The sequence below is a fragment of the Microcebus murinus genome, chromosome 19, assembly GCF_040939455.1.
Source record: "Microcebus murinus isolate Inina chromosome 19, M.murinus_Inina_mat1.0, whole genome shotgun sequence".
Taxonomy (NCBI): domain Eukaryota; kingdom Metazoa; phylum Chordata; class Mammalia; order Primates; family Cheirogaleidae; genus Microcebus; species Microcebus murinus.
In genome coordinates this window covers 21,648,503-21,673,920 of record NC_134122.1, presented here as the reverse complement: position 1 = coordinate 21,673,920, position 25,418 = coordinate 21,648,503, and the positions used below count along the sequence as shown (strand labels likewise).

Below are 25,418 nucleotides of genomic sequence, written 5' to 3'. Positions count from 1 at the left end.
GCTCCCCTGGCTGCCGAGTACAAGCTGGGCTGGGACCGTGAGTCACCCTTGCAGGCTGGGTGACCTTCCCTAACGATCAGATCCAGGCTCATGAAGTCACATGGAGGCTGGGTATGGGAATCTTAGGAAAACTACTCCTTACTAGGAGAGGAAGTAAAACTTAGTCCAGCAGCTATTGGGAAGAGAGATGAGATGGGAAGGAAAAGCTCAGTGTTTCTGAAAGTGGATCCAGAAAATGTCAATTGTGGAAATTAAAGCAGAATCTTTTCTCTTACAATAAAATATATAAAAGAAATTTAGCTTTTTAGCTAATGCTAGTTCTAAGTTTGAGTGCTAAAACTAACACTTTTTTTCATAACTGAAAGAGAATAAAGAATAAAATGGTCATCATTGATTTAGCAAATGGTTTTTAAAATTTTATTCAGTGTTGTGACACATTGTTTAAGGCCTAATATATTTTTGTAGTGGTGTTTGTCACCTAAAAACTGGGTAAAGAAAATCTCCTTCATAAGCTTAGACATGGAATCTTAGAAGAGTAAAAAAAAAAAAGAAAGAAAATCTCCTTCAGCATCTCGTTTATGGCGGGATGGACGACTGGGTGCGGCTCTGCGACTGCTGGGGGTGGAGGGGTTTCCTGTCGCTTGCTTGAGTCACTGTGCGCCTGGAAGCTCTCCATGGAGTGAAGCAGGGTCCTCAACCAAGGGACCTTGGCAGTGTCTGGACACGTTGAGGGTGTCACAACTGGGGTGCTGCTGGCACCTAGTGGGTGGGGGCCAGGGGTGCTACTGCACATCCCACATGGCACAGGACAGCCGTTCACCTCCCAGCAGAGAGTTATAACCTGGAATAAACTGACTTGTCCCATGAAAATGGATTTGGGTGGTTTTTATTTTGGGAGTTTTTATTTTACCCTTTGAGATCATTAGGAATTATTTTGAAGTGTTGAAAACCAGACTAGAGATTTATTGACCTAGAGGTTGAAAGTACTGTTTTATGGAAAAAAGGGAAAAGAAAAAGATAAATCACTGCCTTGGTATCCGTCATTATTTTAAAAGTATTCAATAACATTTGCTTAGCTGGGGTGGACACATTTGCTTTTATTAGTTATTTTGCATTCTTTATTTATCTCTAGCAGATAATACCAATTTGAGCAAGTAAATGTCACTGTCGCCAGACTGTGATAGTAAAGCCTCTGTGTTTAATCTCTTCTTAAACACTACCTCAGTGCTTGTTTTGCTCTTTACATGTGGGAATTCTAGAAAGTATTAGATTGCAGGTTTAGAGGAAAGTTAAGGGTGAACAGAACACTTAACATATGTTTGTTCTCTTACCTAAATTTGTTAAATAAACTCTGGGGAAAAACAGTTTAAAAATGAATCATTTGTTTCTTTTCCATGTAAATGAGTCTTGTGACCCTTGACAAATACTGTTATTTTCATAACAGTCTAATGAAAAGATTAGAACCTAGCATAAGATTTCCTGCTGGCCCAGTATTCTCATTAATATTGATCATATGTTTATAAATAAAAAGGTGAACATTAAATAGTTTGATATTTTATTTCTGTTTTCCACTGCTTATTCAACATATCTAGAAAAATAAGAGCACATTTTTGTCAGATCTCTTAGACATCTTTATAAAGGAATATTAATCCATCTGTGGCTCTTTGGGTTGTAAGAGGGACTAAAGTGCTAACTATAGTGCAAGGCAGAGCCATGGAAATCTTATTTTTTGAAGCGAGACATATTGTTGCTTTAACAGAATGTGACAGCACACTGTCTTGGTGCTGGCAGCGTGTGCTATGAAAGATGTTCCAGGCAGAGCCCCTGCTGTGGTCGCGTGGAGACCACCGGAGCTGCCCGGTGTTTCTCACTGGACAGTGAGAAAATACCTTGCGTTTTGGAAACTGGATAAACATCTCAGAGGGTGAGGTGTTGATCCATGTCTGTGCCTTGTACCTTGTACCGAAGCAGGGCTGCAGCCCAGGTGAGACACCCCCGCCCGTTTATCCCAGGGCCCAAGCACTGGGCTTACCTGTGGGCAGACTCTGCATGTCCCTCGGAGCCTCCTTGGCTGGTGCTGTCAGGCTCGAGGTGCTCTTGCAGGTGGAGCACCGTCCTGCAGGTGGAATCCAACCTGCGGAATGATGCTGAGCAAGAGTGAAAAAGAAAAAAGAGACTCCTCCCTGGGGAGTGCTGGTGGGGAAGGTTCCTCCAGGGAAGCTCCTGCCTAGTCTGCAGCCCCTGTGGCACCAGGCTTTATAGGCTTCCCAGGCCCGCTCTTGGCCTGGACTGGCTCTCAGGACTGGCTGGGCTGAGCTTCCTTTTAAGGCTAGCATTAACCACTTTTTTGCTGGCTTTTTTTTCTCCCATGCTTTGGTAATGAGCTCAATCCCACCAGACATTTTTATGGAAGTTTCCACTATACCTGCTTTTCTTCACCCATTGATACAAACTTTTTTTTTTTTAAAGTTCGAGAGGATTGTACTCTTTATCCTTTAGGTAATAACCTATCATTGTTTGTTGAAACAAGCAATATTCTTACATATTTTAGCAACTGACTGTAAAACCAAACATAAATTTTGTAAGTTAACACAGTAGCATGTGAATAAGACATAGAGAATTTAACTTAAAAATTTCACGAAGACATTTGTAGAGAGAAATTTAAACCCAAGAAATAGCAGGCATTTTTGACAAGTAAATTAGGAACCTAAGTACAGATTGAGCCATCCCTAATCCTGAAATCTAAATATTCAAAACTTGAAATTTTTTGAGCACCACGATGCCACAAATGGAAAATTCCACACCTGACCTCATGTGACAGTTCACAGTCAAAATGCAGTCCAAACTTTGTTTCATGCATAAAATTACTAAACATACTGTGTATAAAATTGCCTTTGGGCTATGTGTGTGTGAAGTGTATGTAAAACATAAATGAATCTTGAGTTCAGACTTGGACCCCATCCCTAAGATATCTCATTATGTATTTGCAAATATTTCAGAATCCAAAAAATTCTGAAATCCAAAACACTTTGGCCCTAGCATTTTTTTTTTTTTTTTGAGACAGAGTCTCCCTTTGTTGTCCAGGCTAGAGTGAGTGCCGTGGTGTCAGCCTAGCTCACAGCAACCTCAAACTCCTGGGCTCAAGCGATCCTTCTGCCTCAGCCTCCCGAGTTGGCCCCAGCATTTTGCATAAGGGAGGCTCCACTCATAATTTTTCTCTAGGTGTCAGCTGTGTCTCAGTGCAATAGCTGTCCACCCCATCCACCTGTCTCCTGGATGTCGGTAATTGGCTGAAGAGGCCTCTCCCCACTGTCGTTGTTGCCGATTTGTTGACCTTGTGTGGCCAGAGGATTAACTCCCCACCTTCCCAGTGTCTGAGCAGCCCTGTGTTTGGGCTGCTCTCTCGAAGTGCTCCACCTGCTGGCAGTTAGAATTCTGCCGCAGTTCTGAGAGGCGCAGCCCCAGGGAGGACAGGGAAGGGCCCAGCGCCTGCCAGTCTGTCTGCTGTGAGGACTTCAGGCACCACCGGCCCCAGCTGCTCAGGCCAGCCATGGGGTCTTCACAAAAATTAATTACAGTTGATCTCATTTATACTTTCTTCTTGGCGTCTTTTTACCTTTTTAATTTTGTGAAGCTGTGAGATTGAACTCTCAGTGATCTTTTGAACACTGAGTCTGAATAACACAGATCGTGGCAGCCTGAGGAACAGCGTGGAAGCCGCATGTGCTCTTCCCACAGAACTGGCCGCAGGCAGGAGGGAACGGGGTGTCTGCGAGGCCTGGCCACACACGGCCCCTTTCTATTCTGAGATGAGTTTGTTGTACTTGAACCTCAGGCCTTTCATGTGATGACAATTTAAAATCTATTTCAAATATATATTTTAGGAAATATACACATTTTAAAACAGTGCTGTGTTAAATTTTTTATGGAAAAATACTAACATTCAGAGTTCCTTCTGGCTGTAGAAGTTCTATGACTTTAATATGTTAGCTTTTTTTTATTTGGATGATAAAGAGCTGATTTGTACTTAGACATTTTTTGACCAGATGTGAAGTCAAGATGACTTCAACATTAAAAATGCCTGAGACACCATTTTGAAAGATGTGAGTCATGAGAAAGTACAACTTCCTCTTGGGTTAAATAAATAAATAAAATAAAAATCCAAACCTTGAAATAGCCAAAGCATGTCACTTAAAAATAGCTGCTCCCTACTCAAGAAAACCCATAGCTCATGGTTTTGCTGCTTGCCCCAGGGGTTGAGGAAGTGCTTCAGACTGTCGCAGGGTTCCTGAGCATGCCACTTGTGCACCTTTGCAGCAGAGGTGAATTTGCTTTGGGGTGGTCAAGTGGCTGATGCTCTTTGATTTTCTGCTTAAGGTGTAGAATCAAATAGCTGAATTGGGGCTGAAAGGTCTTAGAGCCCATCCTTCTTAAAGCACTCAATGGTTAAGTGACTTGTCAACCATCATGCAACTAGTTAGCATAAGGGACAGCACCCAGACTGCAGGAAGTTCAGTCCATGGGCCCTCATTAATGTTTTTATGGGTAAGGGGATGAGAGAAGTCTGTGGAATTTTTGTCAAGCACAAAGACCTTTTGTGGATTTTAAAACCTGACATTTAACGAGTGCTCCTGTGTGCTGAGCCCTGTGTCTAGTGCTGTGTGCACATTGTCTTGGGTGACCCTCCTTCAGAGCCTCTGAGGCAGAGGCTGTCATTCTCTTGCTTCATTGATGCAAAACTGACCAGGGAGAGAGGCCTCACAGCTGGCAGTGTGGATCCGGGACTGGCTGGCTCTGGAGCCTCGGGCTTGGCTCTTATACCAAAATGCGTCCCATGTTAACAGTCATCTTGAAATGTACTTGTGTCATGGTCAAATATATCGTCTTTATGAGTGTTTTAAAAAGTGAAAATATTTTCCTTTCTATCCCCAGAATAGGGTAAATGGAGGAAACTTCAAAGGAAATCCAGCCTGATTCTTCCTTGTTGAGTTACATTTGCAAATGCAGCCAAATGTTGGATGATGCATAGAGCACAAAAATGCCAATAAAACATGGCAGTTTGTTCTTGGCTTCAGAAACCTGCCCAAGTGAAATGCCACAGAGGAGCCTCCCCACTACCACGTACACAGCTGAGAAGCCCCGAGGCTGGAGTGCCTTCCTGGCGTCCTCTCCTTCCACGGTCTTGTCTCGTCCTCATTCTCACCCCCAGTTCCCTTCTGTGATGTGGAATAGTCCCAGTACTTCCCCTAGCAACAGGTACCATCTCAGGGTCTTGTCCTTGGGTCCTCTGTTCCTGCTCTCAGCAGTGGAGCTGCAGGTGAGATGCAGGTCACAACCCGGCATACCCAGCCTTAGGTGGTCCCAGCCTAGTTCTGTTTCCCCCTGCCGTGTCTGGCTGCCACATGGTACTGGGCCATTCATTGAGGTTCCTTTTTCTGGGCCTGCGACATGGAAATGCCGGGGATTGCTGTGTTTATAAATATAGGTGGTTCCAGGCCGGGCGCTGTGGCTCACGCCTGTAATCCTAGCTCTTGGGAGGCCGAGGCGGGCGGATTGCTCAAGGTCAGGAGTTCAAAACCAGCCTGAGCAAGAGCGAGACCCCGTCTCTACTATAAATACAAAGAAATTAATTGGCCAACTGATATATATAGAAAAAATTAGCCGGGCATGGTGGCGCATGCCTGTAATCCCAGCTACTCGGGAGGCTGAGGCAGAAGGATCACTCAAGCCCAGGAGTTTGAGGTTGCTGTGAGCTAGGCTGACGCCACGGCACTCACTCTAGCCTGGACAACAAAGTGAGACTCTGTCTCAAAAAAAAAAAAAAATAAAAAAAAAATAAATATAGGTGGTTCTGTAAAATACCAAATGACCCAAGTCTGTCTGCTTTCCTAGGGCGGGGCTTTCTCTTCCCACCCCCTTGCTGCTGCTGCTGCTTTTCACAGGCAGTGGCCCTGGGCAGGGGCAGAGTCATGTTTGCCTGTGATGCACCACAGTTATCTTGGCTCTTCTGTCCCTGGGTGCTCACTAGGAAGACAGCATGTCGTCAGAAGTATTCATAGGATTGCTTGCAGGATCCAGTTTACAGTGGACACATCCAGCTTTGTGAGTGAGATGTTTTGGAGTTAACGTGTGTTGGAAAACATGACCCGAGGCTTGGAGAAATACGCTGTGTGTCTCACATGCAATGTTTTATTTTCCTTGATGATCTGCAGTCAAGGGCAGCAGAGAGCTCCTTCCCATATCTTCAGGGGACTGCTGGCGTCACGCCCTCTGTGTCATGCTTCATAGAGTGTTTTCAGATGTTTTGATCCTCATGACAGTCGGAGCGTTCAGCAAGGCGAGTGCCAGTAACTTCCTTTTATAAAGAAAGACCATGTCCCAGAAAGGCTGGGTGAGGCTCTGTGCAGGCAGGAGTGCCATCCTTGGCCTGGTCTGCTCTGGCCTAGGGAGGAAACAGTGCACACCCATGGTGACTTCCTGTCTCCGGATTCCTTCAGAATCACCCAGGATATTGGTTCATGCTAAGGGTGAAACCTTTATTTCTGGGTGTGCGTCTACTGGGCCTGGAACCAGTGCAGTGAGGGGCAGGTGCCTCACTCCCTGTGGCCCCAGCCCTCAGACCCAGCTGTCACCTGAGCTGGTGGAAGTGGGCACGTCTCTATGCAGGCAACCTGGCCCTGCTTGGTATACAAGGAGGTGAGATCCTGGGCACAGCTGTGAGTGTGCACACCACACGCTACAGCATGCTAAACGCAGGTGCCACCCCCATCATCTGAGGCTCTTTCCTAGAGAGTTGATCCCAGCAGTCATCCTTTCTAGCCTTTTCCATCTTGCTGTAGCCCCACCTTTGCGACCCCCTGACGGGAGTCCTCAGGGAGCCCCAGGAGAGATTCGGGCCACAGTGGCCTCTCCCCATCCCCAGTTCTGATTTTATCTATTTAAAGTTAAGATTTCATGGACTCTTTCTCTGGATAAAAGTATCCTCTCATTGCTAGAACCACATTCCTAGAAGTATTCTTACTTTTCTGTTGGCTCTAGATTTTTCTCTTGGCTTTATATGCAGAAAGCTTCTTGTTCTCAGTTTGTGTCCAGAGGGTTGCAGGATGTGGGCTCCAGCCAGAGCAGGACTTTTTTTTTTTGAGACAGAGTCTCACTTTGTTGCCCAGGCTAGAGTGAGTGCCGTGGCGTCGGCCCAGCTCACAGCAACCTCAAACTACTGGCCTCAAGCAATCCTGCTGCCTCAGCCTCCCAAGTAGCTGGGACTACAGGCATGCACCACCATGCCTGGCTAATTTTTTCTATATATATTAGTTGGCCAATTAATTTCTTTCTATTTATAGTAGAGATGGGGTCTTGCTCTTGCTCAGGCTGGTTTCGAACTCCTGAACTTGAGCAATCCACCCACCTCGGCTCCCAGAGTGCTAGGATTATAGGCATGAGCCACCCTGCCTGGCCAGGACTTTTTTAATGTTTCACATGTTGGGTCCCCTTATAAGCATTTGTTTAAAGAAAGGATCCTACTGTGAGAAAGAAAGTGTTTGAGAACCAGCAATGTACATTTTTGTGGTTGAGTTTCTAAAGTTATTCCTTTAGCCGAGCTACTTAGAAACTGAGTGTAATTGGATTCTCCAGGCTCATCTGGAGTCTCTTTCCCCAGAGGTAGAACCAGCCTTTCCACGGAGCCCTGAGCACTCGTGAACTTCCAGTCACCTCATCTGGTTCTAAAACTAACAAACTTTGGCATCTATTGTGGTGTGTTTATAAATCAATTTAGATGCTTCCAGTTCTAGCCATGAGCGCATAATGTAAGGGAACTTGCACTCCTGTCACAAGCCATTAAAACTGGATAAATTATAGGAAACAACCGTTTTCAGGGTTCAGGACAGCAGGCGGGGCCAGACTTGACCTCTGAGACGAGGGAAGCCAAGGGGGCGAGGCCCTGTTGTTTACCCAGCTTCCCAAGGGGATGAGGCACCTGTGGTCCACGGCACAGGTTGGGGATTCCAACCTGGCCAGGCTGAGGGGACAGAGTCTAGATTTCTAGGAGGCTGAGGGAGCTGGAATTGTTGCGATACAGTCCTGGGAGATGAGGCACCACATAGAGAAAGAGCCCCAGAAATCTGGAGAGCAGTTGCTGGGATCTTTGGCTGCATCTGTGAATGTGTAGTGTGAAAATTCATGGGCCAGTCTGCGAAGAGCTGATGGCAGCTACAAGCCGAATGATTCTCACAATTTATGTTGGGCTCCAGCCAGAGCACGGAGTCATCTTTGAACATGTGTGACAATTGGTGGAGACCCCAGAAAGGGCACACTCTAGTGTTCAGGTGAAACTAGCCCTGGAGGTTGGGCCACTCTAGACCCTCATTAACAAAGCTACAAGGCAGCTCTCGAAGGAATCATGCCCATCTGCAAGTAAACTGCCTGCCAGAGTACACTGCAGTGTTCTTTAAAGGCAGGCAGTAAAATTCAAGCACTCAGTAAGGAAAACTGACAGTGTCCAGCATCCAATCAAAGCGACTTTGTCGTGTGAAGAAGACACCACAGCTTCTCAGCTGATGCTGTTTATCCTCGCCTGGTAGTTCTGTGGAAGGGACAGTTTTCCTTCCAAACTCTCCCAGCTTAGTTTGTCATGTGTCTTCCTTGCTGAACTCCCCCGGGGCTGTGAGCAGACCTCACTCTTGCACATGGGCCATGTTGAGGGTTTGTGAATATACATGAGTAAATGAGGAGGGAGAAATAGATGGGTGGGAGGTTGGGAAAACATTTAAAAGTTTTAACAGTATATTACAGAAGTTACTTAACTGTATAAGAGCGAAGCCTTTTTCTTCTGAAGAAATAAGGCAAATATGTAAACATTGAAAAGATAAACTCACAAAAGACATGCTTTTGTTCCTTAGTTTGCAAACTAACATTAAAATAGTCGTTAAAGTCAAAGCTATCAAAGGTGTAGATTTCATAAAGCCAGAGAGACATCTTTCCCTTGCATGTCTTTTTATTCAACCAAGAAAATGTTGATATAAATCCAGCAAATAATGAATATAAATTTTGTAATTAGGTGAATTACTGTATCTTAGATTTTTATATTTCGTATGTGACTACCCTTTCTCTAAACGATGTCAGATAGAATAGACGGGGCTTTTAAAACACAGTACTTTTCACTGACCTGCCTAGAAGTGTTGACTGTCTACCAGGTCACAGTGGAGCAAAAACTGCCTCCGGATGCCATCGCTGGATATATGCCAGTTATTATAGTACTTTTAAGCTTGTGGTTAATATTCTCAGAGTTCTGATTTTAATGATAAATTTTTAAAAGACAAAACTTCTTTGTTCTTAGCAAGATTTATGTTGCCCAAACTGTCTGGCAGAGTTGAAGGCTGACCAGCTACAACTGTTCAGGACCATATTATAATACCAGTGGTCCCCAACTTATGATGGCTTGACTTACGATTTTCAGTGTTATAAAAATGATATGTGTTTGATAGAAACCATATTTCACGTACCTCTACATCATTGCTTTTTACTTTCAGTACAATACTCAAATTACATGAGCTATTCAATGCTTTATTATAAAATAGGCTTTGTGTTAGGTCATTTTGCCTAACACAACAGGCTACTGTGAGTGTTTGAGCACATTTAAGGTATACCAGGCTGATTTGTAGGTTAGGTGTATTAAATACATTTAAACTACAGTGCTTTCAACTTATGGGTGTAGCAGGACATAGACCCATTGAAAGTCAAAGAGCATCTGTGTGGCCATAAGGTTATTTGAATGTCTTTATTTTCAAGATTCCTTTTTTTTTTGTCATTTGGTTGGGGTAAGGGTAGAGAAAGATGCCAACTGGTACACAGACTGATCATGGAATTCCCTGATCACAACTGAGAGCCGTTTTGGCCAGATCACATCTGTGCTTGTGGCCAGCTTTCCCTTCCCTTGATTTGTGTTCTTGGCTTGCAGGTTTCCTTTAGGTGTGATTGTTGGTTTGGGCCAAGTTATCAGAATGCTTTTGCGTAGATTGAGTTGAATGCTAGAAAGGTGATTTTTAATTAGCACCTTCCAAATAGTCATATCCTCTCCCTTGAATCTTTCCAAGTAGATTGGTGGTTTAGCAAAGGAGTAGTGCTTCCTAAATACCAGGAAGATTCTCCCACTTGCCCGTGGGGGCAGATGCTGCTGTCTTCCTTCCCCCTCTGTGCCTTTGGATGACACGCTCTGGGGTATTCAGCAAAACATGGAACAGGGCAGCCAGGGAGTTCACATAGCTCTCCCCACACAGGGCCAGCTCTGCAAGATTCATGGTGTGCTCAGCTCTCGGGGAGCCTCTGTCCCTCTGTGGCATCAGCCTGGCCCACTGGAGGAAGGTGATATTGTGGGAGAGTTGGCCAGCAGTGTCAGGGCCACCACTAGCTCAGCAGAGGCCACTTTACTGGGAGGAACCTCCAGGCTAGTCCGACAGCGAGCAGGGCAGAGGACCAGCTGAGGACAAGGGCCCAGGCCAAACTTTGCAGTTTTATACTTGGGCCAAGTGGACACATTGTGGGCCTGGCACATCGTGGTTCTGGGCAGCCCCCCAGATGTGCCCAGCAAGGCCATCCCTGCCAGAGCACTGCAGAAGGCACAGCCTAGAATGTCAGCTAAGCCACTTCGGGCCTCTGGGTTGCCTTAGCCCTGTGAGCAGACAGGACGAGATGCCAGGCCACCTGCACATACAGAGCACTGAATGGCAGACATTGGCAAGGAAAGAGAGGACCAGCACAGGTGGGCTGTGGGCAACTGGCAACACCATCACTAGGACGTGGGTGACCATGAGGCCTGAGAGGCGTGTGTCCAGGGCCCTAGCCTGGTGCAGCCCCATCAGAAGGCAGTCAGGTAGAAGAATCCAGTCACTAGGCTTGTAGGGACAGACCAGAGCCATACAGATGGGTGCACACCTAGAGACATGCTCTGTGAAGCTGTGCTGTGGCGCCCTCAGCAGCCTGGGATATACAGCCCGGGGTACTGCATTAAGAGCATGTCATGGAGTCTGTCTATGGGAGAAGCACTTACAGTAACACACAGGGGCTCGCTCATCAAGGGAGTCAGTGTTTGCTGAGGGGACAGTGTTTTCCCAAAAGGGCCCCTAACTTTCAGCTTCTGCTTGGGGCAGGGAGCCTGAGCCAATAAGTTAGGGGTGGGACCTGAGGACCCTGAGGTTAGAGTGTAGGCTGCTCTCCGGACCACACCATCCCTGTCACTGGAAGCATGTTCAGAAGGAGGATGTCTGGACCCAGTCCCAGGAGTTGCTGTTTTCACAGCCTCCCTCCCCGGGGGTACTGAGGCTTATCCTGGGCACTGGAGGGCAGGTGTGGGGAATGGGGGCGAGGATCCCAGCACCCTCCTCCCCTCGTCACTCTACACTAAGGTGTGTTGTTTGGTGCAGGCACATCTGGATGCACTCTATTGAGAGCAGTGGGCCCCACTGTGATAGCCTGTGTACAGCGGTGTTTCTCTCACCAAAGAGGAATCTGGTGAATGATCTTCAGGGAATGGGGTTCTGCGAGTTACAATTGAGTCCATCCATGCGTCCTGCTTTTGTGGGTGAGGCCTCTCCCCACATGGGAAGAGTTGCCTGGAGTCAGCACTGCTTGGGGGCAGAGTTGACTGTGTATTTGCAATCCAGCTTTTGGACCCAGAGAGATTCTGAGAAAGTAACCCATTCTATCCTCTCTTAGGGAACTCTCACTGCTCTTCAGGCTCTTGGTGCTAGCTCCCTGGGCTTGTCACATCCCTGCCCTTTCAGCCAGAATCCCTCCATCACAGCGGAGCTGTAAATTCCTGGGTGGGGCTTTGGACAGCACGAAGGTGGGTCTGGCTCCATAGGCAGCTTCATTTTACCTGTGGGGTGGCCACAGCGCCAGGAGGGCCGCTGGTTTGGACAGGGCTCAGGTCCCCGCTGTTCCTTGCTGATGGGCCAGGCCAGCTGCTGCATACAGTGTGGCCGCAGGCTGCAGACATGAAACTCAGCGCAAAAGTCAATGAACAGCTAGTTTTCTCCTGACATAGCAGCTACAGTAGTGTGCTTTGTGGCTCCAGACCTTGCTGTTCAATTGGAAATGTGTTTGTTATATATGCAGGCTGTTGTGTAGTAACTGGAATCTTTGTGTACACAGGTTTGCTACTCACTTTTTCCACTCGATATATCATAAATATCTTCCCATGCCTGTGTATATATGTGTCTTTCTCATTTGTCCAACAGCTACATGGTATTCTATAGACTAAATGGCACATAGCAAAGTCTCTGATCAAACTCTTAACAATAATCAATAGTTCCCTCCCTGGGACAATATAAGGACTATTAGGCTGTGTGCAGTGGCTCATGCCTGTAGTCCCAGCAGTTTGGGGGGGCTGAGGCAGGAAGCTTGCTTGAGGCCAGAAGTCTGAGGCTGCAGTGAGCTGTGATCTCGCCACTGCACCCCAGCCTGGGCGACAGAGCAAGACCCCAGCTCTTAAAAAAAAATAGACATACAAATGTATGGACTTACAGATTTTTAACCTCAGGAAATCTTCCCCCCAAATTATATAATAGTATTCTGCATTGTAATTCGGTCTGATTTTTCAACACCCATAAAGCATTCGTGTTTCGTATAATCAGTATCTAGAGGTGCCCATGTGCAGCCTACTCTTGTTTTTCATTTCTTTTTGCAATTCATATCTTCCACCAGAATAATTTTCCTTCTACCTTAGGTGCATTGTTCAAATTTTCTTCAGTGAAAATCCTGTAGTGTTTGCTGGTGCTGAAAACTCACGCTTTGCTTGTCTAAAACTTTGAGAGTTTTCTGGGGTTAGGGTTGTACAATGACTTTGTTCAGCCCAATTGCGGTTCACTGGGCTTCTTAAATCTGTGATTTAGTTATTTTCGTCAGCTATGGAAAATCCTTATCATCATGTTTTCAAATATCACATCTGTCTCCCCCTGTCCCTTCCTTCTAGGGACCCTGATCAAATGCTGGGTTGAACTTTCTCACTGAGTAGTTTCTTCAGACCTGTCTTGCAGGTCACCATTTTTATGTTTAGCTGTGACCAACCTGCTCCTAAAACCATCCTTTAGTTTTTAAATTCAATTTTTGCTTTTCTCGTTTCTAGAGATTCTATTTCAGTCTTTTAAAAATCTGACACTTTTTTAGGTTCCCATTCCTTGAAGATATCTTCAAACTTATCTTTTAATTTCTTTAAACATAGAATGGTTTTATAATACAATTCCTGGAGTCCGGTTTTATTGTATCTCTGGTTATCTTTGAACAGAATATTGGGCATTGTACTAGAAAACTTACATTTAGAAATAATTTGTAAATGAGAGTGGTTTACTCCAAAGAATACTTGTTTTGCTCCTGTGAGGCCCCTGGGCTCCCTGGTTCCCCAGTGAGAGGCCCCTGAATCCCTGAGGCCCGCCTGACAGTGCCCCTGCGAGATGCCCACTCCTGCGGCCCCTTTGTGGCCGTGGCACTGGCACAGGCCCTGCACTGTCAGCACAGGTCTGGCTACTCTGCCAGGTGCTCTCTTCACAGTGCTGTCCCTTCTGCCTTGTGGTACCTTACTGTCTTAGCATCTTTTGATCATTTTGCTTTTAGAGGTCTGTCCACCCCCATCCTCGGAGTTTTTTTTTTTTAAATCTCTTTTTTTACTGATCTTTCAGTATTACATGGATTGATATGGGTAATGGAGCCCACCATTCCAGAAACGGGAGGTTCCAGGGTCAGTGGGTTTAGGTGGTGAGTGTGTGACCCGAGGCCTACAGACTGCCCCTCACCACTGAGGAGCCCGTTCAGCAGGTCCCTGACTGTCCCTTTTCCCATCTTATTGGCCTCCTTGTTTTTAATTTTTATTTATTTAGTTGTTTGTTTTGAGACAGGGTCTCACTCTTTTACCCAGGCTGCAGTGCAGTGGTGTTAGCTTACTGCAGCCTCCAACTCTTGGGCTCAAGTGATCCTTCTGCCTCAGCCTCCCAAGTAGCTGGCACTACAGGCATGTGTCATCACATGCGACTATGTTTAAAAATGTTTTGTAGAGATGGGTCTCACTGTTGTCCAGGCTGGTCTTGAACTCCTGGCCTCCCAAAGTGCTGGGATTAGGGTGTAAGCCACCGTGTCCTGGATCACCTCAGTTTTAGATTGGGAATGAGCACAGTGCCTTCTCGAAGGAACTCCTGGGCCACGGGAGGGCCACATGGAAGTGCTGTACCAATGTTGGCTCCTTGCAATTAGCTCGGGTGCTTGCTGTGTCTGGCTTCCAGGGACTGCACATCTCACAGGCCTGCTCTTCATCCCACTGGCCTGAGCGAGAACTTGGCCCTACATAGTCTCCTGGTGTGTTTCTGGCCTTTTTGGTTTGAAGAGATACAACACTGAATTGGGCAGTTTGCTATCCACTGGAGGCTTAAGGTGACAAATGATCCCCAGGACACAGAGGGGCATGGAAATTAAGAATAGTGACGGGACTGAAAGGAAGTGATATACAATGTTTGTTTAATAAAGGCAAATTAGAAAGAAGATCTTTTCAACATCGACCGCAGGCCGGAAAATAGCATTAGGCTGTCAGATGTCTGATCTCTGCAGCTGGTCAGCATCTGGGGCACATGGTGTGGACGGCATGTGTCATGTGGGTGGCGGTGTTTGGGGACATCCACTGTCCTTCCCCCAGTGCTGCCTGGCTGCGGCAGTCTACTCTGCTGGCTGGTGTGGTCGTGGCTGGGCCCCAAGTCACCCAATGTGGGGAGGGAAGAAGGCATGTGTGGTACCTTGAGAGGCCTTGAGAGCATACCCTGGACTCTCCACCTGGTAGAGGAGACTGTTGACTGCTTTTTGCCTTTTTCTGAGCTTTTTTCCAGAAAAAGAGTAGACTTCACTCAGGAAGAAAAACAGCTTTAGCTTTCAGCTGCCTTTTCATCTTCCCTGTGCCGTGTGTGATCTGGGCAAGATTAAGGCCCCAGGTCCCTACCAGAATGTGCTTGGGGTGGTTACCCAACTCCTGGGGCTCAGTTTCCCCATCTGTGTGGCAGATACCAGATAACCACTTCCTGACTGGGGGGCGCTAAAGGAGAAGGGGGACCCTGCACACAGTGGGTGCAGGGCAGAGGTGGCTTCCTGCCTGCATGTGAAGCCTGGGGCTGCCCAGGCTGACAGGGTTGCACAAAGGCTTTTGTTGTGATCCTATCACCCCAGGCTCCTTGAGGAAAGGGCAGGTTCACAGACCCAGGTGCCGTGGGGACCAAGACAGGCACACCTGACATGGGGACCTAGGAAAGAGGGGTCCTCACAGTCAATGTCAGCAGCTCTCCTGAGTTCCTGGTCTTGGCAGGGCCAGTCTAGTGAAGAGTAGGTGGCGCATCCAGCTTTTCCCCTCCCAGTCCAGTACCAAGCCACCACACTCGTGCACCTGTGGAGCCCTGTTGCCCTGGGTGTGCCCTTCATGGACCCTGCTATCCGCAGCTGGCTCCATCATGACCCTCTTGGCCCTGGGTGACATCACAGCCGGGAGGGCCGGAGCCCTCCTTGGGAGCCTAAGATCGCACACCTGTTGGGTTTGGTCCGCCGCCTCGCCTTCCCCACCACACTTGTTTTCACTGAAGAGATAAGATGACAAAACACGGGAGATGCTTTCTCTGGAGTGGTCCACGATTACAGTCCCTCCCCTCCTGCCCCAGCCCCCTCACATCCTGGGCTACCTTCTCACCTTGACAAGTTCTCACCTCCCCCACGCCCTCCACATTACTCCCAGAGAGAGTATGTGAGAGACTGTGGTGTGGGACAGTGCAGGGGTGGGACGGGCCTGGCTCTGAGTTAAGGCCGTGGCTCACAAGTTGCTGTGTCTTGAGTGTCTGCCATGTGCCAGGCATCTTCCAAAGTGCTTTGTGTTTAACTCACTTGAGCTGCGCAGTTCAAAGTTTTCCAGACGGGCAGGTACAGCTGTAACCCTGAGGGCTGGGAGGAATGAGCTGCAGGAGGAATGAGCTGCAGAGAGATGAGGTGGTTTGTCCTGGTCACCAGCTAGTCAGTGATGTCATCACGATCTGAACCTCGATGGTTTGGCCAAAAACCTGTACTTTTTTGATGGTCATTTTTAAGAATTTACATATTATAAGGGGTACTCTTTGGTGTACACTGAGTAGGCATCTAGTCATGTGACCACAACCACATGCAGCGTAAGGAATGGTTCATTGGTGGCCGGCCCCTCCTCACCCCTCTGGCAGCCACTTGCTCCTATGATGTTGACTTTCCAGACTGTTGTGTGGTGGGATCTGTACACATGGGGCCTTTGCTCTGGGCTTTTTATATAGTGTAATGCATTTGAGATCCACCTGTGATGTAGCCTGTTCCAAATGGTCATTAGCTTTTATTGCTAAGCAGCATTAGACTGTGTAAACATACCAAAGATTGTTTATCCATTCACCATTTGAGTGACATTTAGGTTCTTTCTGGGCTTTGGCTGTTGTAAAGCTGTTTAAAATATTTACATACAGTTTTTTACATGAGCATGAATTTTCTTTTTTCAAGGGCAACTCCCTGAGAGTAACTGCTCCTCTCAGGGTGAGAATGTCCCCAACTCTGCACAAGCTGCCAGTGTCCCAGCCAGAACCTGTGCTTCTCCTCTAGCAGAAGCAAAGGTTCTTATTTTTTTTATTTTTTTATTTTATTTATTTATTTTTTTTTTAACCAGAACATATGGAGAAAGAAGCAAAGGTTCTTACTGAGTCCTGGAATTCCCTTGGAAGAGGGACCAACTCCCTTGGTTTGTTTTGGTGGTCAGTTCAGGCCAAGACCAGGGGCTTCTGGGACTCTCTTCAGAGCCGAGTAGAGGGCTGCCAAGGTCAGGTTGTGGGGCCCTTTGGGAGCTCCCCCAAGGCCAGAGCCTTGAGAATTTTGTGTTCTTTACGGCAGCATTTGGCTGTCGCTCCTTACATAGTCGCTCAAAATGGTCGTAGGAAGCGTTGGCCCCAGCTTCCCCAGAGCTGCTTCCCCAGAGCTAGTGCAGGAGACCCAGCAGCCCCCACCCCAGCAATGAGGGTTAGTGTTTCCTGAAGGCCCAGAAGGAAGTCAGCCTGGTGCTCCTCCCTTCAGAGGCTCCGGCCCCCTGGAGCAACATCCAGCTGGCAGTCCCTGCCCTCTGCCGGTGTCTGGAGGGGCTGCCTTTGTGCTGCCTTCTGTTACGCATCTATGTTTTATGGGGTTGAGAGTTTACGTCCATTGGGAGTTCTGCAAATTCCACTCAGCACGTTGGCTTATTGAATGTTTTCCATGCTGCTTCCATTTTTAACAGATAAGTAATCATCTGTGCTGTGACAATACTTAAGTAAACCCTATTCCTAATGTGGACATTTCAGTTGTTTCTGAACTTTTATAAATACATTCTGATCCTGTGCTTGTTTTACAAATTATACCAAATGGCCCACAGGTTGTTTTTCTGTGCAAAAGCAGCACAAACCTTTGAGGTCACGGTTCTCTTACGTGTTTTGACAGTGTCCCTATAGGCAGGTGGCACAGCAGAGAAGCAGTGCTTAGTGTGGTCTGGGCACAGGCACAGGACCACCTGGAGATCTGCCAGCTCACTGTCACCTGGCACCGCCATGGCCCTCGGTCCTGTCCCATGGGCCCGTTGGTCTCAGATTTGAATTATTTGGGAGTTGTAATTTTAGACTTCATCATGTAAAGGTCTCATTCAGAGCATAGCTTTGGCTCAGAGTATCAAAGGCCTGTGAAGATGTGTCCTATTAATCAAATGGTGTAGGATGAGCAGGAGTGGAGTTACCAGACATGGGCAGGACACTGGGGAGGCAGAGCTGCTCTGCTTGTGACAGAGCTGTCCCGGAGGGCCAAGCTCCGTGAGTGTGTCCATGCTGGTGACTTCTGGGAACCGAGCAGCCTAGTGAGTCACTGTGCCTGCTCTGCACACACGCTGGCAGGGTCCTGCCTGGCCAACTCGTCATGGAGGTACAGCCACTTTAAAGGGCCTCAGGACTGATGTCAGGGTGGCATGGGGGAGCCAGCCTAGGGGCTACCAGCTTGGCTCTGGACTCTTGGGTTTGGGGTGGTGCAGGAAGCTCTCATCACTGCCGTGGGCAGCATGGACCCTGCCTGCTTGCACATCAGCCCAGGCAGCTCCCCCTTTCCTGCCCTTCCTTTCTCTCCCTCCTGGTGTTCCTAAGACTGTCCAATTCCAGGAGCTGTTTTTAATGTCTTTTTTGTGTATTGGGGAGAACCTCACTGAAGTACTGCGTAAGGATTAAAAAAGTTTTCATTTTACTCTGAGTCTTCCAAAGAAAGCATGTGCACCTCCTCTCTCATAGGCACAGACACATGAACATACATGCACATTCATGTACATGTGCACACACACCCATACTCCCCCCAAGAGATATGGAGCTCCTTCTGCTCTGTGTGTGCTGTGGCCTTCTGGGGGGTCAGACTGTGGGCCTGGATGCTGCAAGGCAGCTCCTGACTGGCCGAGGGCCTGCCTAGCTGTCCCTGCAGCCTTCGTGGGCACATCTTGCTTCCTTTGTGGGCAGGGAGGCCCAGGACACAGAGTGGCTGGCCGGAACCCTCCTGTGAGGACAGACCAGGGTGCTGGGCCTTCCTTTGAGAAACCCAAACATTTCCCTGGCATTCCTTTCCCTCCTCAGCAGTTGGGTGTTCAAGGACGGGATGAAGGGGGTGCTCTTTGCTTTTTGTTTTTATTCAAGACCCATTTTTTCACCCCGTCATGAGAAGCATTCTCACTGTGCTAATTGTTATGAGTAGAGAGGAGAGTTGAGCCAGCAGGAGAGGACAGACAGCTTGGTCTGAAAATGGTAATTTCTGCCCCACTGGGAGCCTGGCCCCACGTTTGCCCAGTGCTAGCTGCATATAGCATCTCTTCCCAAAGCAGAGCCTCAAAGCAAAGCTGACCCTCGGTAGGGGCCACTCTGTGGAAAGCAGTCAGCACACGCCTAGCAAGCGCCTGGCCCTGCAAACTGGAGTGGACATCATCCCTATCATCGTGGGCTGTGTGCGGCCAAAGCCCACCAGAAGCCCCTGGGGCTGGACATCTGGGGTGGCTCCCTTGTTTCAGGGAAAGCACACACCCCGGGAAGCCACGGCGTCTTGGAGCGGGAGAAAACCTGTGTAGGATTTGGGGCCAGGATTTGGAGGAGGGTCCCAGGAAGTAGGGATTTGCTCCAGATCCAACACAGTAAGTCGTTCCATGTCTGGGCAGCTGAGCAAATCTTATTTGTGGGGCAGGTGTGGGGGTAAAGCCGTGATTGGTGAAGAAGTGCTGTCACTCATTGTAGGGAAGGCCTTCTGTGATCGCCCTTCCTGATGGGCCCAGAAACCCTCTTCTGGTGTTGATGTCTGTGAGGTTGTTGACAGGGTGTGAGGCCCAGCTGGCTACAGCCCTTTTCCTTCCTGCGTGGTCATAGCCATGGCCCTGGCTCTCTGCCATCATCGCAGCCCTCAGGGCAAGTCTGTCCATCCTGCAGAAGTCAGCCTTGCCCAGCAGAGACCCGGGGTGGGCAGCACGAGAGCCCAGCCTGGGCTGCAGTTGTCTAGGTCCCTTGCAGAGCAGGGCCATGCTGCTCCACAGGTCACTGGGAGGAGTGGACATTGGATCAAGTGCCAAGGCTGTGTGTGGGCCCCCTCCCCTCTGCAGGTCTCCCCTGCTTCCTCTGGCCCTTGTAGGTCATTCACTCAGGGGCCTTGATGGAGCCCTTAGCTGGGGTGGGGCTGGGGAATGCCATGCAGGGCTCCTGAGGCACCTGGCCACAGCTGAATGGGCGGGCTGGAGGCTTGGCTCTGTGTCAGGAGCGCCTCGGCCTCTGTCCAAGCAAGCATCACCTGGTCCCAGCCAGCCAGTGGCCGCTTTGCCCAGCTATGAGGCATCTATAAGTGTCTGTGAGAAAGTGGAGCCCAAGTCTTCAGGTCACAAGCCTGTGGTCCCTTGCAGACCCCACAAGCCCCTGGGAGCGCACTCGTGGTACATCATCACGGAGCATCTTGATGAAGATGTGAAACAGGGCAGGCATGAGGCCTCGCCTGTGGTCACAGGCATGGGCCGCGGGAGTGTCACACTGGATGGACTCTGCCCTGAACACGGAGCCCGCCTTGTGCAGGAATAGCAGGGGCCCTGCTTGCTTTGAGAGTCAAACTCCAGTCCCCACAGGGTTCGTTCCCCATGCGGGTGGAGGAACTGATGTGTCTGGGCCCCTGCCGGGCCCTCCGCGGTTGGCCAAAAGAGCCCTCCATTTTCAGTTTCATGCCCTGTGAAAACATACATGTTCCAGATGTGCCTGCTGTGAAACGTTCATTGTATTCTGCCAGATCAGCCTCTCCACATCCCTGCCCTGCGATGAAAACCCGGCAGTAGTGATGTATTTGGCCGCTCAGTCAACACCCTGATGTTTCCTGACCGTCCACAAACCTTTCCCAGCTCCGTCTTCAGGGGACAGACTGTAGCCACTGTTAATCCTTCCTTAATGAGGACAACCTGGGAAAGCTGCTCCGTCATGTCCAGTTCCAAATGCTAGAAAAATAAATTGTATTCTCTTTTATTTAACAGAACCAACCTGTAGTGTAAAGAAACTTTGGTTTTTAGAGAGAAACTTCCCACAGCTACGAAGTCACTCCAGCCTCCCGGCCAGCTTAACCACTTCGGTACGGTGCTCACCAGCCATGAAACCTTGCCCACAGCCGGCACTCATAGTCCGCACAATAGTTTGTGCTGTGCATTGACGGTGAATCCATTTTGCTCATGTGTGATAAGGAAAGTTTTAAAACAATGAAAGCTTGTTTTACTTTACAGGCAGCTTTACTTGTAATGTAAATCAGAATAGGTAACATATACATATATGCTTTTATTACGTTATTTTTAAATGTTCACAATTTTATTTTATAAATGAAAAATTAGAAAAATTAATTAAAAATTATAGACTAAAGTCGATGCTCGGCTGTGTGCGTTCATCTGGCTATTGGCTATAGTCGATGCTCGTACTGAAGTGGTTAAACTCTGCTCTGACACAGGGGATCCCAGTGAGGGGTCAGAAATGGCGGAGGGGAAGCGAGGCCTGAGTTGGTGGGCAGCTGTTTCCCAGAGAAAGTGCATGCAGCGCTCACCTGTGCCGAGGCCTGTGCCTGTTGCAGCGTGAGCCCAGCCCTGTCTGTCTTGCCCTCCTCTAGCTCCTTGAAACAGGCCCAGAAACCTGTAGTTCTGTGCGTCACTCAAACCACACACACTGCGTTTTGAGCAGCATCTATTGTGGCCATGTGATCCTGTAGGGAGGCAGCTCAGTACTAGGGAAGAGGTGACGAACAGCGTGTGCCTGTGCTCTGGGCACCTGAGGGCTTCCAGCAGTTTCCCTGCAGGTGCGTGTTGGTGCATTCACAAATCAGCTCCTCCCAGAAAGTGGGCAATGTTTGCATATTACTAGAACCTAAAATCCCACCGGAGAACCAGGAAAAAGTGCTCACACCTGTGTAAGCTGAGAGCATTTTCCCTGGAGCCTTGCCACACAGTCCTGAGCTACAGGGCCAGAGGTGCCTGGCCAAACGGGGGTTGTGGCCCTCTGCCACAAACAGGGTGAGCCAGAGAAACAGCAGAGCTTTGGCCTGAATGTCAGGTGATCTAAGTCCTGCACAGCAGAGGACCCCCTTCATCACCCTGCAGCTTGTGCCTGTAATTTCAGGATGTGCCTACCGAGCTGCGCAGGGTCACCATGGGGTCTTCAGAACCCTCCTCTCCTGGCTTTGCCAAGGAGCCTGAGGCACTGGGTGGAGGAGAGCCCTGGGCTGAGCTTCAAATGCCCAAAGGGAGAATTCCCCTGCCCAACCGAGGAAAAGGTCTTGGAAATTAATCGGGGAACCAGCTTGCTTTCTTTATAGCCTCCCTAGGGCCAGCCCTGCTGGATATAGATGTGGGTTCTTTTCGCTGTTTCCCTTGGTGTTCATACTCCTTTTATGAAGCTTGCTCCATGTTAGGTGGACCCTTGGGGACACGGAGCCAGCCCACCTGCAGTCACTGGCATACCCAGTTAAAAGCCCAGGTAGCCACAGGAGGACTGGGCTTCTCCTCCCACACCCCTTGCACATGAGGGCTGCTCCCAAGCTGCCCAGGGGGGTCACAGTGTGCCCCCATCTTGGGATCCCTAGACAGATGCAGGCCACTCTGAAAACCATTCACAGGAAAGGCCAAGCCCAGGACCCAGGGCTATTCATTCAGGGCCAGGCACGTGGGGCTGGCAGTCAGGAACCAATGACTCCAAGGTGGGGGCAGAATGTGGGTTCATGGAACTACCGAAGGCCCCAGGAAAACTGCCACTGGTACCCACAGAGAGATTTTGGGTCAAGGGAGAGACCCCAGACCTCAGGCCCCACTCACTCTGTGGGCCTTGTTTCCTAAGGCCCTGGTCCTGCTCAGAGCCTGTGAAGGGGCCACATCCCACCTGCGCACACATGTGGGGGGAGGCTGTACCTGAGGAACCATAGGCGGCCCAACCCCTTCCCTCCTCTAGTGTCGTCAGCATCTGGTCCAAGCCCTTGGCCACAAATGGACTTCACAGGTCACCAGAAGGGATAGCCAGGGATGGGGTGCCTTATGCCAGGACAGTTTATGGGGAGGGAAGGGCCATTCCTCCTCTCAAGACATCGCTGTGCCCCCTGCTCATTTGTTCCCTCAGCACAGCCCTGTTCTGGCATTTGTGGGCCAAAGATAGGCTCTGAACTACCTGGCACCCAATCTGCTGAGCAGAGTATGGGATGTCTTGCAGGAGCCCAGCTTAATGCTAAAATGCCAGAGAAACAACCCATACTGTGGCTGTGCTTTTATGCATATGACTTAGAAATCATAGGCATTTTCCCACATAAACCTGCTTTTATATGGCATGAGGAAATCCTGGTGGAGGCGGTGGGTTTTCTGGGTGGGCACCTGCCCCAGCTATCATGTTGACTTGTTTGGGAACTCAAGCGGGGTACGTCACTCTTTGCTCTTCAGCAGCTGGTTCAGGGTGAAAGCTATAGTAGGAAATCATTGAATTGTGTTAATGCCAATCTTTATGGCAGGAGCAGAGTTTCCTCTGCTGGGCCTCGTGGCTGTGCTGTGCAGCCGCTGATCTGCCTGGAACGTGTGGGGCCTCGGACAGCCGCTAGAGGCGCGCCAGAGCCAGCCCTCCTGAGAGGCTGGGCCATGAGTTTAACCCGGAAGACAGCTTTGCATCATGCGTCACCCTGCCTGTAGCTTGAGAACCAGGCACTTTTAGTTCTACAGCATTTGCTCACACAGCTGATTGTAGGCAAGCCCTGGAGAGAGCCTCTGGGTGGGTGGTATTCAGATACCCCTGCCCCTTTCTCATGAAACATGGAGATATAATCTGCACACAGTGAAGTGCACAGACCTCAAGTGTCAAGTTTGGTGAATTTTGACAGGTACCCACACCTGTGTAATCAGCACTCCATACAGAGACTGTTTCCATCGTTCTAGAAAGTTCCTCCATGCCTCACCCTGCTCCACTGCCTGCCCTGTGCTTTGTCATGCTTAGGCGTCTGTGCGTCTGTAGTGTGTGCTTGTTTGCATCTGGCTGTGTCTGCTCACACTGTGCTTTGAGGTCCACGTGCGTTGTTGCATGTGTGGTAGTCACTCCTTTTATTGCTGAGCAGTGTCCCTAAGATGCTGGGCCACATCTGCAGTCAGATGCTATGCCCCCCAGGTCGCGTCATCCCTCCGTTCACCTGATGAGGGACAGCTGGGCTGTTTCTAGTTCGGGGCTCTCATGAACAAAGCTGCCACAAACGTTTGTGTACAGGTGTTCGTGTGGCTGTCTGTTCTCATTTTTCTTAGTAAATATCTACAAGTGGGACAGCAGGGACAGATGGGAACTGTGTTTAGTTTTGTAAGTACCTGCCAATGGCTGTAGGTTTCAGCGCCCTCTTGCCTCAGCTGCAGGCTTAGTGTGTGTCAGTGGGCAGGGCTGGCAGAAACTCGAAAGGTGCCCTGGACAGGGTGAGGCAGAGCAGGGCTGGAACCAGGAACTCTTTCTGCCTAGGGTTTTAACTTTTCTCAAACTGATGTTGGAAAGAACTCTCATAGCCTAAGGTACTTCACAGAAAGGGTTCTGTGACTAGGTAAGTTTGGGAAATGCTGTGAGCACTGTCTTCCTTCTGGAAATTTTATGTGCAGTGACAAAGTCTGCACGCCCTTCAGGTAAGAGTCACGCATCACTTTCCCGATGCCCTCTTCCCTGGCCCCTCCCCTGGCCCCCACCACTTTCTCCCCCTTTCCTCATTTGTATCTCTTCTCACTCCCCTGGAACCACGACTCCTGCCCCCTTGTGCCAGGTGCGGCTATAGGCTTCTGGCACCCTGGCAGCAGGGGCTCCTCCCAGCTGTGGGACCCTCGGTGGGGTGGTCTCTTAGGGTCCCTGCTGATCCCACCTCTAATATTAATAGTCACGAGCCAGCGTGACTTGGCCAAGGGAGATGTCCCCACACGACCTGGTTTAGGTGGGTCCAGGGCTGGCTCTGGACACCTATCTGGGCTCCAGTGTGGCCCCAGCCTCTGCCTGCTGGTGCCTTTGGGATGTCACCTAAGTTTTAAGCTTTACTTCCTCCATGTATGTCAAAACAGGTTCATATTACCCACCTACCTCTCAGGGCAGTCTGGCATCACATCTGCCTGGAACCCGGCCGGCACTCCACGTTACAGGTTCCCTGTTCCTTCTTCGGCTCCCTGCAACCTCTCCACGGCCCAGTACCGGCTGGAGTGATATGTGCCTGTCCTGGAGCATGGTCGTTGCTTACCTAGAAGCTGTTGCCTGGTTCACTTCAGAGCACACAGTTTGCTTTAGAGAATAAAATCCTGCGTGCCGCATTCTTTGAAGACCTGTTCTGTGATGTGGAAAGACTATGTCTCTTCCTCTTAGTGCAACAGTCCTTTGGGGTTTAGAAATCACTCGGGGCAGGTCTATGTAGCCTTCAGCAGTGTCTGGGATGCACCCGCCAGGTGCCTGGTGCCCCTGCCTGGGGCCCGCCCCCTCATGTGTCACCTTAGTTCTCACGGTGCCCATGTGGGGATAAAAATGAGCAGGCGCCTGAGGTATAGCAGCCAAGCTCACGTTTGTTGAACACTGCCAGGTGGGGGTCTCTGCTGTGTGCTTTCCAGGAATGATCCTTTAATTTTGACAGCTGCCCATGTCACAGAGGAGGGGGAAAGCATCATGTCACAGAGGAGGGGGAAAGGCTAAGAGCTTGTCTAGGTCACACTGTGGGTGCTAGGCTGGGCTGAGAGTGGCTGCTCCTTAGTGTCTGCTGAGCCAGCAGGAGAATGTCACCAGCAGCCTGCATCTTCACATCAGATTAAGTCACCCAGGGACTCAGCCAAACCTGTACGTGTGACTTGGAGCAGTCACAGCATTTAAGACTGGTAT

The 25,418-nt window shown here is 49.2% G+C and overlaps 1 protein-coding gene across 2 annotated transcripts in view; it reads left to right on the top strand.

The window, feature by feature from the left end:
* CHLSN (cholesin) overlaps positions 1–25,418 on the top strand; it is a 129,742-nt gene that overhangs the window by 57,013 nt on the left and 47,311 nt on the right. The gene's annotated exons all lie outside the window — the stretch shown is intronic.